At 32.7% G+C, this 18,680-nt stretch overlaps 1 protein-coding gene and 1 long non-coding RNA gene across 26 annotated transcripts in view; one reads left to right on the top strand and one right to left on the bottom strand.

The window, feature by feature from the left end:
* Foxp (forkhead box transcription factor P) overlaps positions 1-18,680 on the bottom strand; it is a 173,129-nt gene that overhangs the window by 78,475 nt on the left and 75,974 nt on the right. The window lies entirely within an intron of this gene.
* LOC141534560 (uncharacterized) overlaps positions 1-18,680 on the top strand; it is an 89,827-nt gene that overhangs the window by 16,971 nt on the left and 54,176 nt on the right. For both annotated transcript variants that reach the window (XR_012480435.1, XR_012480436.1), the window contains exon 2: positions 3,716-3,760. This is a non-coding gene — a long non-coding RNA (uncharacterized LOC141534560). The remainder of the gene's footprint in view (positions 1-3,715; positions 3,761-18,680) is intronic.

Below are 18,680 nucleotides of genomic sequence, written 5' to 3'. Positions count from 1 at the left end.
AGGGACCTTAAGATTTTTCTCAACACCGACTTTAAGGCGACTGAGTTGTTCTATAAATCAAATTCATTATTCTTTGTTCAAATCGGAGATTAATTCAAGTCATTTTTGGTCTTTTATTTTTTTCATAACATTTAATTAATGTTAGAAAATTTCTTCAATTAAATAGTATGAAATTTTACAGAATAATAAATCAGAGATCCAAAAAATTTACTTTTGATTTAATTATTAATTTTATAAAAAACGTATTAATTAAATTTTTACATTATTAATTTTAAAAATAATTTTATAACTTTAAGATCGAAACTAAATTTTTTTTATCGTCAGAAGAAAATTGTGTAAAACACTTTTAGATTTTTCAAGCTTGTCATTTCCTTATAATGATAGTTAAATAATTAAATCCAAAAAAAAAAAAAAATTAATTCTCGACTTAAAATCAGCAACTATCAAAAAACTTAACTGTACAATTGCCATAAAAAAACTCTAAACTGAAGATTTTATTTAGATCCCACATCTGGGATGTGGTGATCCGCTATAAACGGCGAGAGCTTGAAAAGGGCCGGTCAATTGCTCCATTGCTCGTATAAAGAACGAGGACTTACCACCAGGCGAAAACAAGACAAAAAATCAGCCCCAAGGATTCAAGGGTGTCAGTGTTGGTGTTGAAGATCCTGTGTCTAGAGTTGTCAGCTAATACCGGGCTATTCTCGATTCTGGAGCCCTCTAGCCTCAACTATTTCCACAAAATAACAGAAAAAAGCGTCTTGACAGTATTAGCCGGAGCTTTGCCGTGTCCAGTGCAACACAAAGATTTGTTTCTTCCCGGAACAACCCTAGGTATGAGATGGGAGTAAGACGAAACTGTACTGAGCCAAGCTCTATCTGGTCCATGCTATCAGGATAGAGCTTCCATTCCATTCTTTTCTATTCCATGGGATTTCAGTGTGACGATCTCGGACAATCTCTTCCACTATAAACGGCTAAACAAAGAGCTTCGTCCTTTGGAAATAAAAGGCGTCTTCCTTGGCCTTAGACTGGTGTAGAGTGAGGGGGAGGATAGCGAAGGATATAACCTTCAGAAATACCCTTATCGGACTCTGTCCACCACTTACGATCATTTATCTAGCTCCACCGAATTCCTCCAGATCCACATTCGTCTGTTTCGCTCTTAGGTTCTATTTAACTTTTATTTTTATTTTGTTTTTTATCGTTAGTTTAAAAAAAGTGAAGGAGACATTGATTGTCATCAATGCTGGGAAGTTTTGCCAGCTTGCTTAAAGATTCACCGACTCAATTGAATCAGAAATTGTTGGGGAGTATGGACCCTCAATAGTAGTGGATAATAAAAGAAGGCAGATTAATGCTCTCGGTCTTGAATCCAATCAACATTACTCTGACAATAGTCGAACAGCCAATGTCCTCTCCTCTCATCTGGTAGTAAGGCGAAACGCAGTCCGATATTATCAACAGGATCAGTTTCTTTAGCACCAAAAGCCTTCTCCTTTTTTTTTCTTCCTTTCGAAGTGATCATTACACTTATTTTTTCTTATGTCTGAAGACTGTAGAAAAGATTCCATGGGCTCTGCACACTTTTACGTCCAGATAGTAGAAAGTGTATATTTATCGGCCTCCCTCGGCGCCTTTTTCTCGCGAATTCAGTGATAAGTATGCTAACTAAATAGATATTCGGAGAATCTAATTAACACGTTAACATGAAAATACTTAGTTCAGCAGACAGATAAAATAGAGACTCGGTTTTAATCATCAGAATTTTACGGTTATGGTTATTAGTCCGGGAATTGTCGTGGACTTTTTAATGTTTGTGATAGATACTGATCATATATCAGGTTTTAATATTCAAAGAGTTTCATTGAAGATGTAAAAGTTATTATTTATTATCATCAATGAAATTTAATGAACATACCACTAAATTAAATGTATATTTTTTCTGGAAAAAATATTTGATTAAATAGCAACATAGATTGACTGACCGGTCAATAGTATTTATGATTGACAAATCGATTTACTTGGAGTCATAAATCAAGAATGCGATAAGTTTGGTCATCCACCAAATAAATAAATACGAATGCGAATTCTCATTCTTTGGTATACCCTCGTTCTCGGATTTATCAGGAACCAAACAGAAAGAAAAATATACATATATATATATATATATATATATATATATATATATATATATATATATATATATATATATATACATCTCTTACTCCCTTGCTCTGTTCTTTATTTACTCCAACACAAGTGGTACATGGGTATATAGCCTAACCAGTAGAGTAGCAAGAGCAAGTAGTAAGTAGTAAGTAGAGGGCAAGAAAAAGCTACATTCAACTGAGAATATAACATTTCCTACCCTCCCACGCAACATGTCTGCAGACAGGCTCTGACCAGTTCTCACAGTAAATACTTATACTTCGGGTGAGTTTGCAAGTTCCTAGTGTAGTAATCCAACCCCTGATATATTATATAGATATACCGATGTGCAGATATAGCGTCGGAGCCGACGGAGCTCATAGATCCATGACCTGGCAATAAATTTTTACGTTATTTATTAGCATACCCACCACTAAATTTTCAGCAAACTCCAATTCTAACAGTTTTTATTTTATCATTTTTTAATTTAATTTTTTGGGTAAAAGCTTGATATTGGAATAAAAAATCTTTTAAAAATTTTAATGGCTCACAAGGACCTTGAAATTTTTTAAATTTAATAAAACTGCTTCTCACATTAAATCAAAATTTATCAATTCTTATTTATGAAAAGTATCAATATATTCAGAAGGGAAAATTAAAAAACAAAAAATAATTTACAAATGAAAGCCATAACATAATACAGTAGTACTCGAAGAAAACAGAAGGGTTGATTGGCAGATAGCCATACATCATTTTCCATGTTTTGAATGGACTTTGTACCATCATAGAGAGCTCGCCGGTATTCTATTAATAATTCTACAGCTTTCTCTTTCTCCCTCTCGGGCTACGCTAGCTGGCACTATTGTCACATCATCGACAAACTGTTTCAACGTATCACAATACTGCGGTCACAAAACAACCTTTATCGATGATATTGTTGCTACATAATAACAAAAAATATTTTAAAACAAACATTTGTCAGTGGCATTGTTGCCTTCGTATTACTAGGTTAAATTTTTTATTTCGCTGTTTGTGTTAGCTACAAACACATTCGATCTCATTTTAATTGAGTAAAGTTGAAATAAAAATAAAAATAAAAATAAATATAAATATAAGAACAAGTAGAGCCACCGAAATTTGCGATATAAATTGGTGGTCGGAGCGGAGCTTAACTCAAGGCCTTCCGAGTAGAGTACAGAAGTTAAGAATTGCTGAATAGACGTATAAAAGGAAGAGAGAGCATTAGAGAAACGAAAGCTCACCTTTTCACTAGCCAATTATAGGAGATTTCTCGGTAATCCTATTATCCGCATTAGCTCATTATTGCATAAATTTGGACCTCGCTACAGAAGATTATCAAACGGTCCTTAGCTACATATTACAAGGAAATGCCCAGACAACTCCACTAACAATTGACGATCTAAAATAAACCGCTGGTCATTATAAGTTACTCCTTTTAATTTGTTTCATTTAATTCATAATCTTTTATTTGTTTAATTATTTAATCCAAATTTTTGGAATTTTATTTAAAAGTAATATTTCACTTTTTTTTTTTTTTTTTCAGATTGACTATCAAAAGAAGTAGCAAAAGTAAAAAATAACATATAATGTAAGTTTTTGAATTTTTATTTTAAAAATTAATTGCAACTAATTTTTATCTCTTCATATTTTTGATTTTCAATAGTAGTAACTAATTGATGAATATCTTAATTGTTACGGCTTTTCAATTGAGATTTTTTCTAAATAACTACGGTAACTTTATTAAGAGTCTACTATAATTATTATCAAAATTTATCGATATTTTTCTTTTCATCACAAATATTTCCTACCAGGTCTCAGTTCCCATAAGTACATCAAATATAAATACACGTAAAGAATTTTTCGTAATCCGATAACCTTTTTCCATTTATTTACCGCAATAATAATAAAACCCCGAAAATAAATTTAACAAAAATAAAATATTGAGGGTGAGGTGATTTAAAGAATGGCAAAGTGATGATAATTTTGCATGAGATCACACTAAATATATACTCAGCCTCCCTCATTCGAAACTCATCACCATCACCCTGCTTATATATATATAAACACATCAAGTGTTCGAGCGTATAGTGTCAATGAATAAAAATTTTCCAAGGGTTCTTCAGACCTTTTGATGCCGATTTTAGAGTCTCTATCCCTCAAATTACCCTCAGCCTCAGCCTCCCTTCCCAAGACATTATTTTATACCATGAGGGGCAGTGAGGATCAACCCGCGGTGGAATCTCGCGGCTCACAATCACCAACCGTGGCTCCAAGTCGTACTTATTTACACTCGACTGCCCTTAGCTGCCCTATAGCCCCTAGACTGGCATACCAACACCGATTCAAGACTTTCAAGACTATTTTCATCCCACCTCCCCTTATATTTTTAGTCTCGCTCGTTGCTTCTTGGTGCCCACCTATCTCTTCTATTCTTGAGCTCCACTCCCTTCTGCTCTCCACACTACCTAAAGTTACTAGATGGTTCGGCTGAGTCTTTTCTCAACTATTTTACACACACACACACACACACACACACACACACACACACGCGCGCGCGCGCGCGCGCATACACACACACTTGAATGTTTAATTCTAACACATACACATGAGAAACTAACACCGGGAGGGTTTTTAACCGGGATCATTATGCTGCGCCTTAAGTCGAGCTAATATGTCCTCTTCATCTCGCCCCCGACTCCTCAACGTTCTTCATCGTCTTTAGTATATCCTATCGTATCTTACAGTGGGTGTAACCAACCCCCATGAAGACTTGACGTCGCGACTCAGACAATTTAATGCCATATTATAAATTGTGCAATGACGTTTGTGTTTTATGTCCCACTAATTTTTTTTCTTTTAAATAAATAACTTTATCGATTAGAAAGGAAGTGAGATGTCATGAGTAATTTTTTTTTTTTGGATTAGGTTTATATTACTTACATTTAATAAAACTTTTGATAAGTATTATAAGTCTTGGTCTCGTTTTTTTTATTACTAAAAAAACGCTTTTAATTATTTTTCAATAAAATTTCTTTTTGGTAAAATTTGTATTAACAGTTGAGAATCTATAGGTAGAAAAATTTCTAAAATAAAATTTTTCAAGACAAAAAATTATTTTCTCTATTCAAAAATTTTTCTTTTGAATCAAATTAATTTTTATTTCAGTAACAAAACATAAAAATATTTCCGGAATCAAATGCACATGTTAATTGTTAAAGATTAATGAACTCGGCTAAAAAAATTAGCATATAACACGACAGCCAGGGAGTTAAAGATTGCAGCCCTCGTGAATACAAAACATGCCTGGAAAAATTCACCGTAGACCAGAATAATTTCTTTATTTAGTTTTATCCCGAGAAAAAGAGACTGGTATCTTTAAATCTCCAATTATCACGTCTCGTCAAACAGAGGCATCGGTCCCTTCAATCTAAGATTCACTCGCTCGTGATAGGGAGCCAAACTTTATTGCCCTTGGACTAAAACTCTTTGTATTCCGATTTCGACTTTAAACTACCAAAGATTTATACGTGCGGAAAATAAATATTTTTTGTTTATAAAAACTATTCTTAAAGTATTGTTCACCTAAAAAAAATGTTCCCAATTTTTACAACCACAAATAATTTATCCAAAATAAAAAAGCAAAATTTTTTCTCAAAGCCAGAAGCTTAAAAATAAATAACAAATAAAATTTCAATTTTATGAATCCATAAATTCTTTTTTAGTGGCTGGAAAATGGGTGAATGAATATATTGATAATAGTTAAATATAAATATAAATATAAATAAAAATAAAAAAAAAATAGTATCAGCTATTATACTCGTGAGACATTGAAAAGGGGATGAAAATCCCTGTAAGATAGAATCCAGACGCGTTTCGCGAGAAAATCCTCAGAGGGCGGTTATGAATAATAGTCGTTTTGTCCTCGACAGTTTCTCGCGGCGAAAATTCTCGTCCTGCCCGTCTCATTCTCCTTCTACTGTATACCATTCTCCATTCGTCGTGTCGACACATCCAATCATTTCCTTATTACGATGTCGATACATTATTTTATGATATTATACGCTGTAAGCTGGGGTCCTTGATACTGATACTGATGCGCGAGTGAAAAAATACAGAGGGTCGTCTCTGGTAGCAATCGATTTAAACTATAAATTATAAATTGTAAATTATTAATGAGTATGATAAATTTATTTTATATTTGTTATATAGTGGGTAAATTTGAGGTCGGAAATGTCTTAATAATCGAAAAGGATAAACATTGGTGGTATATAGGCTTAATCCAGCGATCTCACCCCCTGTGCTCAGCTACTCTGTTACACTGAAATCAGTGGGTAATTGACGCTATTTTTTCCTCCGCCCTAAAAGTTAAGGGAGGATTTGAAACCGACCTTGCTCAAGTGCTCTGGATTTTCTTCGAGACATTTAAACTTTTTTTCGAGATAAAAATAAGCAACACCAGCACTAGCAATCGCAGTGGTATTAGCATCGGGCTGTAATGGTATTGTAGATAGAAGTTAAGACGTATATATATATAAGATACTCAATGATCAGCTTAGCTGGCTAAATAGAAACACTTTTTTCTTAAAATCCTAATTTAAATTTAATCTAAGATTATTATTTTTTATTTTTTTTTTTTTTGCTTAAATCGAAAAGCTGTAAATAATCGGAGATACAGAAATTAGGGATTTTAATTTTGGATTATTTATCATTTGTTGCATTTTCAAAAAAAATTATTTTGAAATGTCTTGAAATAACACTGAAAGATCCTGGTCTATAGACAGTTGGATATATGCTGGTCAAGCTAATAAAAGCACGTTAGAATAAAAAATAAGCAAAATAAGTGAAGCTATAGCTGCAAGATTTTTGTTTATTGGAAGAAAAAATAATAAAAAGCGTAAAACTCATAAATAAAAACTATAAAAGAATGAAAAGTCTTTGTGATAATTTGATGAAGGGTGTACTGAGTACTGTGCTAAAGAAAATGTACAAACAATCGTCTGGCATATTTTCGATTATCGTCCAACGAAGCGTAATCCAAGGCGTAAATGGAGGATTTTCTCTTGAGTATTGCTAAAGATGAGGTGCTGTGGGATAGAAAATGTCGATGAGGGTTTCTTTTTAACCCCTACCAGCTTGGATCGGCCTCACCCTGCTCCAGTCAGTATATAGTTTGGGCAAGGGGTGAGTGGTTCTTTATCTTGGAGGAGAAGGAAAAGGACACCCAGCTATAGCCTGGGTTAAATAAGACAGAGACAAATATATAAGGTCACAAGCTCCCACAAAGAGGAAGAGTTCGTTCTATAAAATATAAAAATAAAACAAAAGAAAGGAAGTGGGAAGCGGGTCGCGGGATAAACAGACAGTTGGTGAAGAGCTCGATGTAAGGAGTAAGAGTAAGAGTAAGAGTAAGGACCAAAAGAAGAGAATTTGTTCCTTTGGAGCTGAGGGGAAATGTAAATTTCCAGCGAGCTGAAAGAGGAAGGAGACTGGAGAAAAGAATAAGGGCTCGAATGCCGTGGGTAATATTGAGTGAAGCAACTTGCTTGCCTTTTCATTCTCATACTTTTATTTTATTTTATTTTATTTTAGTTTTCTTTAATTTTTTTATCTTACTTCCGCGCGCTCTTTATTCTTATCCATCGTGGAGCTGTTTGAATTTCATGTGTCAATTGCAAACGTTTTGTACTTTATATTACCCCTCGAATTATTTGACATTAACCCTGCAGTCTTCAGTTAATAATTTAGTTTATATTTCAAGTTTATAGACGGTTATTGTCTTTCGCTTCTTTTGTTCTTGTTGGTGTATTTAAGATGAGTACTTTATAAAACCATTTATTAACTTCTCAAGAATTTTATTTAATTCAAATAAATATTTCTGTCAGTGTATAATTTTATTTAAGGATGTAAATGATCAAAAATTCATCGGTGACTATATGTAATTTATTTTTTTCAAATTTAATCGACACTGAGAAAAAATTCGATTCAGAAAAAAATTCTTGGACTTAGAAATTTTTCTTGATTTAAGTAAAATTTACTCTGTAAAAAAAGCAGCACAGGAAAGAGGAAAGCAAGGAAAGATTTTTTCCAATGATCTAAAGTAACAGTCCGTCGATATAAATTTATCTCAATAAAAAAAATTTAGCCAAAATTCACATAAAATAAATGACCAATAAATTGAAATAAAAAAGGAATAAATTTGGACATCATGATTTTTTGATTCACTAAAAATGACACGTAATAAAAAATTCAGTACTTCGGTCACGAGGGTCTCGTCACCGAGTCTACGTGGGTTTAGAATGATACTATACATCTATATACAAATATATAGATATATCAATATCAATACAAGGGATATAGTGAGGGTAGATCACTGTCCAGGACGGATAAAGTGAAAGATTTCGGGTAAAGCGCCTTGGAGAAGTTTAAAGGGTGGTCACAGAACGTGCCCGGGATCAGTAAGTAGCCGGCGCTGTGGTTCTGGTAATACCCGTGCGATGAGAAGGGTAAAAACTACATAACAGGAAGACTCAAAGAGGACTTGTAAGGAGGTGAAATTCAAAGCAAGGGCGATGAAGCTCGAGCAACAGTCGCTGAATAAACACAAAGTCCGGTTAAAGTCGTAATAAATGTCTCCTGGCTTCCGACGGCAGCCAAACGACTCGACGATCTCGGCGCCCATTTTATAAGTAAACCTTTCTTTCTCTTTTTCTCTTTCTTTTGAGAAATATATCCGTTTTCTGCTCAATACATCTATACATTTATTTTTTTTTATTATTATTTTTTATTTTATATTTTTTGTCACATCCATCTCTGTACCGCTTTTAGCTGTTCTCTTGCTTCCGCCGGAGACAAACGGTATCGAGGGTGAAAATTGACGGGTTTATCGTACCCACATTGAAAAATTTAACACTCAGTACTGTTTTGTTTTTTTTTAAAACGTAAATGTCGGGATTTTCTTGCCAACATTTTTTCTAAATCCATTTCCAGTAAAGGCTTGCTGAGATTTATTTCCAAGCTCGGGGACAAATTTTGCGATGTTTAAATCGATTTTACACTGGATAATAAATTGCAGATCATCACTATTTATGAATAATTAAAAAAAATGCTAAAAAAACATTTCTGTTTATTATAATTAAGTTTTTGCATTAAAATAGCCAGCAGATTATTAACAGAAAAAAATTACACATTTATTAGTACTCGATAGTTGTAAAAAATATTTGCACAAGTATTTTTAAAATTAAAATGAAAATTTTTTTATATTGATTATATTTATACTAATTATTAATTAAATATTACAAATAAAATATGTTGAGAAATAAAATATTGAAATGTTTGTAATTTCATTAAATTAGTTGTCAAAATAAAAAAAAAATGGTAAATGCTGATCTTTGCGAAATATTATTATTATTATCATCAATATTATTATTATATTTTTTCATGAGTCATACAAGCAAAGACGAGGAAGTAGCGTTTAAAAATGAAGACGCAAGTAAGCGAGTATGTGTCAGAGTAGTGAGGCATTAAGTGTATAAAGAGGACGCTGGCGACCGGCCAATTAAAATCGGCCTGCGAAACAACTCGACCCGGGAATATGTATGCAGTTATGTATGCATTACCAACAATAATTATAATTATAACTTTGCCAGTACGCCAGTGAATTATTTTATATTTTATTGCCAAAATTTTGTTTCTTTTATTTTCTTATGCTAATTAGATCAATTTTTAGCTTTTAAAAATAATCATTATGTTTTATTAGAATTGTTTATTTCGTTATTGGATTTTATGGAAAAAATAATTCTCAATGTAGAATTGTAAATACTCCTATGTTCGATGGAATCTAAGTGCCGGCTTAAACTATGATGAAAAAATTTCGAAAAAAAAAATAACTGAAAATGATCATAAACTTTTTCAACCGAAATATAATAAACAATGAAAATTCGAAAATATTACAAGCTTTATTATTAAATCAAAACAAATTAAATGAAATGAATAATTTTTAGTAAGTTATCGTAATTAAAACACGACAGCATTTAAACCAGTCATTTTTAAAATACACGTTATCGAATAATTTATTTCATCGGAAATTTACAAATATTTAATTAAAATATTAATTTGAATGTAATTGGTGACTTTTATATTGTTATCTTTTTGAATAACTAATATTCTGCAATTATAAATATTTGATGGTTATTTGTAGCTTATTTATTTATAATAATGGAATATATGCAATATATGGGAGTGAGTAACATTTTATATATCTTCAATTATTATACACTATAATGATATTTACTCTTTATTGAGTAATAAACATCATAATTATTACAAAAAAAAATTTTTTTATTTTATATCGTGACATTTATGATTTTATTAAAAATTATGCTTGTTATTATACGGGTAAAAAAATTGAAGTAAGTAAAATTACATCCACTTCCATGACAGAAACTTTATCACGTAAATAAAATTGTAAATCATGTAAATGTTTAATCGAAAAGAAATTCAATCTTTGCAGGAAAGTTTCAAACTGTCAGTAGTTTTTTTTTACTTCAAAAAATTGCAAAATCGGTCTCAAAGTATCGAGTAAAATAACAAAAACTTTAGTACATACAAAAGTAGTAATTGCTCACTCAGAAAGTACTGAAATAGTCGACAATTTAATGGAACCACAATAAAAGTTGGTCAATTCAAAAGGGGGAAAAATAAATGATAAACTAAGTACCTACAGGACAAAACTTGTAAGTGCAGGGGAGTTCAAAATTGCTTAATTTATATTTTACTTTAACAATCGTCTGTATGTCACCATGCATTGAGCACATGTATGTACTCAATGTGAACTGTCCAGACGACAATAACCCCCATAGGTAATCTCGGTAATTACAATAGCAGGTTGGAGTAGGAGATAATTTCGATCAACTAGATCTGAAAAATAATAGCTTAATAAGTCTTACAATGTTTCTTTGGGTTTGGTAACCACTTGGAACATGTAATTGAGTTATTACCCGATGAATTATTGAGTCAGGTAACAGCTGAACAATTTTATATATACCCAGCTATTTTTTTACACTTTGTATCTGCAATTTAAATATAAATATCTCAAGAATATAAATCTAAGTTATATATTTCCAGTCGTACCGTGTAGAGAATTAAGTTTGAATTATAGCAGACTGGACTAAAAAAGGTTGGCTATAGACATGATGACCAGACGAAATCAATAATTAATAAATTTAATGTTCGGAGCCTTTTACGGCCGGCTACTAATATACTTTATAATTATTACGTTTACTTGTTTTGTAGCAAGTATTCATTTCTATTATTTTAATAACGAGATTAATTTTGTCTTGATTCAAGAATTTCTTATCTTGAAACTCAATTTCTTAGATTAAAAAACTAAAATGACGATCAAGAGTATTTTAAAAAATACAAGTCTATTCAATAGAGAATGATTTCATTTACTTTCAAAAATTTTATATTCTTGGTTTGAATGAAAATTTCTTTTTCATTCAAAATAGCGAAATTTGAACATTTAAAGTATTATAATTTGGACACTTTGAAAAAATTTTCTGAAATGGCCAAAATTCTGCGACTACCTCAACATTTGACATATTGCGCTTCACTTTCTCAACTAATGAAAATTCTTGCAAAGAAGCCCATTTCTCCCAAAAAAATACCACAGAAAACGACGATAGCCGAGCGAAATAGCCGGGAGCTCGACTGAATGTATACCTACATGTATAACGATGGGTGTAGGGTGGTACGGAGACTGGAGCTTGAGCTGAGGGATGAGAAAGTCGTTTGGCAATCTTAGGGGATTCCGTGGATACAATGGGATCTCAATACATCACCTAGGCTAACACCGCTCGGAGGTACCTTTGAGCGAATGTGGTGCGCTTTCACAGGCATTTCGCATCTTCAGCGTCTTATCCTTAAAACTTAACCCCTCGGCCTTTCATCCCAGGTTCTAGTTCCTTTCCCGAGCTTCGCCTCTCGCCTTCTCCTCTGCTTGTATGTAATAGCCGTTAGACGTCGCAAGCTGTATATTAGTGCATCCAAGTTATAGCTGAAGCTCAACACGTATAGTAGAGCTTCCCCTACCCCTCCCGCCCCAGCTAAAAGCACACATACATCTTCCGAGCAGAAGCTTTATACCACTCAGGAATGCACTCCAAAATGGCGGCCTGCCATCAAAGTCCTCCTCCTGTCCTTTTCCTCTTCATCATCTGCCTTTCACTTATCCTCAATTTCACATCCTCGTTATATTATAGAGCAGATAAATTAATCCAGCTTATATGACAAGTCTTAAACATATTTCGGGCCGTGTCTCCTAATTATGCCCCCTTAATTGACGCCCCTTCTACTCTCTCATCTCCATAAATATAAAATGGCGAAGATCCCGTCACAGAAAGTCCTCTAGGTTGATGACCACGCGCACATAAAACAGGAAAACAAGAAAAGCTCACGTAAAGGAAATCCTTTTTTTGGTCCCTTCTCCCTCTGCTGACTCCCCTTCTTTTGGTAGACGCTGGTAGATTCCAGACAGAGAAAGAGATGTTGGGAGTGTCGTTGGAGCTTGATGCAGAGCTTTCGGGTTTAGTTGCTAAAGGTGCATATCTACCCAGGGTACGTTGACTCCGTCAGCCAGGAGAGTTAGAGCTTCCGCCTCTCCTGAGAACTGGGATCTGGAATCTGGAAGGGAGGATAGGAGCTTTCAGACTCTAAACTGGAAACTGGAGACTGGAGGAGAGTCGGACTCCGGATCAGGATGGGGGTAAGTGAATGCATCCCTGGTAAGGCTTGCACGGACCAGATATACCACGTTATCCCAGGTCGTCTGGGAGCTTTTTACCTCGTTTTGTCTCCTGTCTTGTCTGCAACGTTACCAGAAGGCGTGGTCAGCGAGTTGAGCGTTGGTGGGCTCGCGCACCTTCGCACCTGTCCGCAGACGCAAGGACACGCCCTCGCGGATTCCACGAGTACGCCCCTACTCTTGTTCTTCCTCTTACTCTTAGTCTTGTTCTTGTTCTTGTTCTTATTTTGGTTGTACCGGGCCATCTCGCTTCTTAGTACAAGCCGCATCTTCTTCTTGCTTATCCGGGGCTGGGTGCTTACTCTCTTCCTTAAGCAACCGCTGTCTCTCTCAGCTCGCTTTTGTTTTCTCGCTTAAGATGTCTTTGTTGACTCCCACTCCTAGCTCTGTCTTTGGGCTCCTCTTTCCCCGGCAACCCGGCCTGGCATCTAGTATTGCCTCTGTTTTTTTGCCCATTCGACACTCGATGTCTAGTTTTATTTCCACTTCGTCTTGTTATTATTGTTATTATCAATTTTGTTTTTCATTTTTTAAAAGCTCAGCTTGGTATCAAGGTAGGAAAATGGAGAGGCGTGCAAGGCAGAACGCGGATTGGTTGAGAAACAAAGAGGGGGAGGAACAATTGCAATGTTTAAATTTAAAAAATAATTTTTGTTTTTACGGATTCATTGTTAAGGAGGGAAGAGTTGGTATGATTGTAGATGATATGAGAGTATTAGGTAGCGTGGATATGAAACTTAACTGACGACATGTAAATAGAGACTGACAATGGGATGGTGAATAAGTTTCAGCTTGTACTATGATACTACACCGCTCATGTGTATCGTAATTAGGAGCTTAATTAGTAATATGCTCAATAAGTTTGTCTTCTTGGTGGATTAGAGCATGTTATTCCTCAGAAATGGTGATAGGTTGAAAAAGTTTTTATTTTACGCTAAGAGGAAATTTTTCATTAACTGAAAAATTATTAACTTGAATGAAAAAAAAATTTTTTTGAATCAAGAAATCATTTTGAGTCAAGTAAGAAAATTTTTTTGGCTTGCGTAAGTTTTACTTGATCAAATTAATTTTGTTTCTCGCCTAATAAACTCACCTCATGTTACAAAATTAATTAAAATGATAAAGTAAAACTAAGATTCGAACCAATGTCTTGTTTTTTTCACCATTAATTTCTCAAGCTGACTATTTATGACGAAGACGCTGGAATTAGATAAAATAATCCAGCTGTCTCCTTATGAGAATTATCAAAAGCTCGAATACTGAGACGTGTTTAATTTAAAAATAATTTTATAATCTTTCGAATCAATACTTCTGATTAATTATTTGAAATAACGACTAAGTTTTAATAGCTCCGCAAGAGCTCAGGTTTCTTATTAATTGAACTCTGATTATCGTTTAATTATATGATTTATTCTACACGATGATGGATATCGAGACTTTAAAAATACTAAACCTTTATTTTGAGATGTATTTCTAAGTGATCTGTATAATTGATATGATTTACAATTTATAGGATTGAGATTATTACTAACTACTTATTATCAGATTATTAAAGTGTAATAAAATGGTCATTTATCATGGAGATATTTTTACTAGTTTTTATGACGAGTATCTAAAATACAATAAGTAAAAATTACAATTTTTACATTTATAAAAAATTAAAATGATTCAAAACAAAAATTTTGAGCTTAAATTATTTTGGAAAATTTTATTTTCATGAATTAAGTACAAAAAGTCTTGATAATAATTTTGTTTTAAATAAATTTCACTTATTTCTGTATTAACATCATTTTAACTTCTTTATTTTCCTTCAATGACCGATGTTAAATTGACATTTCAAAAATATCAATTTGACTTTTACATTTCGGCAAATTATAATCAATTCATTTAAAATTTTGTCATTTATCAAGTCAAACATAAATTAACATTATAAAAAATAAAACAAAACTCAAAAATTGTGTTAGATTGCCAAATTAAAACATGGGTGAAAAAAATTAGTGAGTGTGTCAGTAGAATCGATTTCTAGCATAAGTAAGGGCTCGTAAGTAGAGTACGGAGAATATGGAGCAATGATAAATCGATGACGATGACTGGGGTCGCGATTTGAAGTAAAGGGGAAAGCTGAGGATTGTTTCGCCTGTTGATTCAGTGTTTAAAGGGATGAGAAACATCGTCTGGCTTGGCGTTGAACTTTCTCAATATACAAGGCAACATAGAAACACAGTTGAGCACAACAAGTGGGGGTGGAGAGCTTTGGGGGAAGGTTGTTGCTGCAGTAGGGTGAAAGCACCGCCGCTTACCCTGATAGATACACAACAGAGCACTACACTATATATATAATAATACAGAGAAGTAGCGCGCGTCACCAGACCATCTACAGCCTCTTTCACGTGCTACGTGCTGCTGTTGCTTTTCGGGCTCTCTGTTTGCCCGGCTATTCGCTTCAATCTTCTTTCTTCTTTCTCGTACCGGAGCTTCTCTCTCTAAACAACCCTCTGCTCTATCCTACTGGCATTCCCCGGCCCCAACGACCTGTAAACTACCACGTGGTAGCTTAACACGTGGTTCAAATTCTTATGCATCAATTTTTTTTTTTTTAATAAATTTGAAATTTTAGTCTTGAAAAAATTAACGAAAAGTTTCTAATCGCAGTGAAATTTTTTAATGTCTACTGATGTGCGCTCAACATTCTATAAAAGATATGGTGTATATTATATAGACATCAGATTTTTACGACAAAAGATTGAAATATAGTTTAGCGAGTGATTCGGTTATACGCTCGTCGTAAAATTTAAATCGTTCCGACATAAAATAAGATAAAGTTGTGAAAGTGTCTTTCTAGTTTGATTTACTGGGTTATGCCTTTTGCGTACTTTCATTGTCGTCTAAAATATTTTATGCAGTTAAATTTGATAGGAAAAATTTTTGCGAAAAACAAATTTCATAACTACAGGGTGTTAAATTTTTTTTAAAAATCTTGTAGCTCGGAAAATTACTCCTTGCACAAAAAAAACAGTTGTAATAGTTAATTTAAAAAATTTCAATTTTTTATTCGAAAAAATAATTAATTTGTTAAAATATGTATAAATAAATATCCATTTCTTTATTATTGAGCTTTGAAAAACGTCTGAAATTTTTTTGAATCAAGTAAAAAATTTTTTTTTCAATCTACAGTAAAAAATTGTAATAATTATACAAAAATAAAAGTCTATTATCCTGAAAAAATTTCCTCTCAATATTGAGATTCAAATAAAAAATAAAAAGTCAAGAGTTACAAACACAAGTGAGAAAGTTTTAACGTTTTCAAGTGTACCGTAGATTTACATCAGCAAGGGATGAATTTAGGAAAAGGAGCGAGGGTAAGGACAGTAGCTTACTAAAGGAGAAGGGGGGAGTTTCCCAGAGGATCTTTAACTCGTAGGTAGGTGGGTACCAGTCAATTGGTATGCAAGTAACGCAGTCATTCATCTCTCGATCTCGAGCAGTCGTCCTGACGACCTACCCGGATATAAATTAGCTTTTGTTTAGCATTCAATGCAACATACCTTTATATAATTTTATCTTCTCTCATTTTCTCTCCTCCCTCCTTATCATTCAAAATCAGTGGTTGTCGTCAATCGACTTGTCACATATTTTTTTTATTTATTTGCAAAGAAATTAATTAATATTAAAGAGAAAAAGTTTATAATTTTTCTATCATTTTCTCGTAAAATCAGGAAAAGAGTAACGCCTAAGCAGACTGAGAGACATTAAGACGTCTGGTCCTCGACCTCGGCCCTCAACTCCGACTCCCGGGCGATATCAACCCTCTTACGTCGACTAACAACCCGCAGTATTCTACCCTTCTCTCTTTATCTCTTTCAGAGCCGGTGTGCCGGCGAGTTAGCCTTGCTCTTGTTCTCATTGTCCTCTAATTCTCATCTGATCCTCGCATTACGTAATTTTCTCTTTATTATTTTATAATTCCTACGGGGTAGAGTTGAGCGCAAGCTAACTACTCAACTCTATCCACGTCCAATTTTCTCTCTTACGTCGTAGTCGCATGCTAATGCATTTTCGCATTTATTAATTATTATGCTTATCCAGAGCTTTCCGAAATTCAGCCTTGTCTTTTTCCCTCCTCCTCTCTGTCCTCTTACTGTATGTCTTTTGACATTTATACAAGACCGTTTCCAATATTTCTGTCCCTTTATCATTTAAATTAACTCCCGTTATTACCACTGCTAGTTATCCGCTAATTACCTGCCGGATTCTACTCCCTACAATAAATACTCTACTATTTATTGCACTGTGACTTTTGTTTTACTTGAAATATTGGCAAAATTTCATACATTTTTTAATAATTATTTTCTGTATTATACAATTAACAGAATGAAAAAAATTTTATTTTAGAAATTTTATGAAAAATTACTGAGAATTTTTCAAGCTCTATAAAATTATTAATTAGGTAAATTATTTTCAAAATTTTGTTCGTTTCTAAAATTACGTAAATTGTAATTAGAAGTATTGAAAAATTATTGATCTAAAGTTTAATCTTTTAATTCTGCGCCCTCTTTTTCAGAAATTTTTTATATCTTTATTAACTTCTATATAAGTTTTAACGAATCATCATATAAATTTCTCAAAATCACGAGTATTTCTTCTTCTTCTAAATGCTAAAAGGTCTCGCACTTACTCTACAAAGCTAAGTATTCCAAGAATCGATCATATGGATCATAAGCGTTGCGGAAAAATAATATGAGGACTGATATAATAGTTAAGTCAGCATTTAATCGTCTAAGTAGTTATTTTACATAAAGTTAAGTCATAGTGAAATTAAGACTACAAGTAATACAATACATACATATGCAAGGCAGACAGACAAACTGATTTGTCATGTGTCATGTCTCATGTCATTTATACCAAGAAGGTTGTATTAGTTTTATTTGTTATATTATGAATATAACACAGATACATAAATATGTAATATATATATAATAATATAACTAGCTCAAAACGTGATGCTTCTATTATAATACGCCACGCAAGCGTTTGTCACAAAATGTTAAGGATTTAACGAAACTCAAGTATATACTATTTATATATATATATATATATATATATATATATATATATATATATATATATATATATATATATATATATTTATATATATATATATATATATATTTATTGTCGATCGTGAGAGCATGTATAAACATCGAGTGATTATTCATACCGTATCTATAGTACGCTTGACTCGCAACAGTCTAAACTAACTTGAGCATGTATAAAAATATTTTTTTTCTTATGATAATAATAATTGTTAAATTAACATCATCGTATTTTACAAATTAATCATACAGGAAGTAGTAAAATACTATTGTCATAATTATTATCATTGTCACTGATATGAAATAACAAATAACTCTGATTATTGATATAAATATTAATTAATTGTTGTAATTTGTAACATTTCATTTCAATTAATAATAATGACAGATGTATTATATTTTAAAGTTAATTTATTTTTAATACACGGAGAGAATTAAATTATATTATCTACAATACCAAATTATTGTGTTGATCATTTAAAATAGTAGTAAAATTTTCCAGTGTTAAAATAATCAGTTTTATAATTAAAATTAATCTATATTATTAAAAGAGTAAGAAAAATTTTGTGTCCAGAAAAAATTCTACAATAACTACATGATAATTTTCAATATTT

The sequence above is a fragment of the Cotesia typhae genome, unplaced genomic scaffold (assembly GCF_013202065.1).
Source record: "Cotesia typhae breed Kobodo isofemale line unplaced genomic scaffold, CoteBio_Ctyphae scaffold_13, whole genome shotgun sequence".
Lineage (NCBI taxonomy): Eukaryota > Metazoa > Arthropoda > Insecta > Hymenoptera > Braconidae > Cotesia > Cotesia typhae.
Note: the sequence above shows the minus strand (reverse complement) of the source record. Positions and strands in the feature narration are given on the sequence as shown.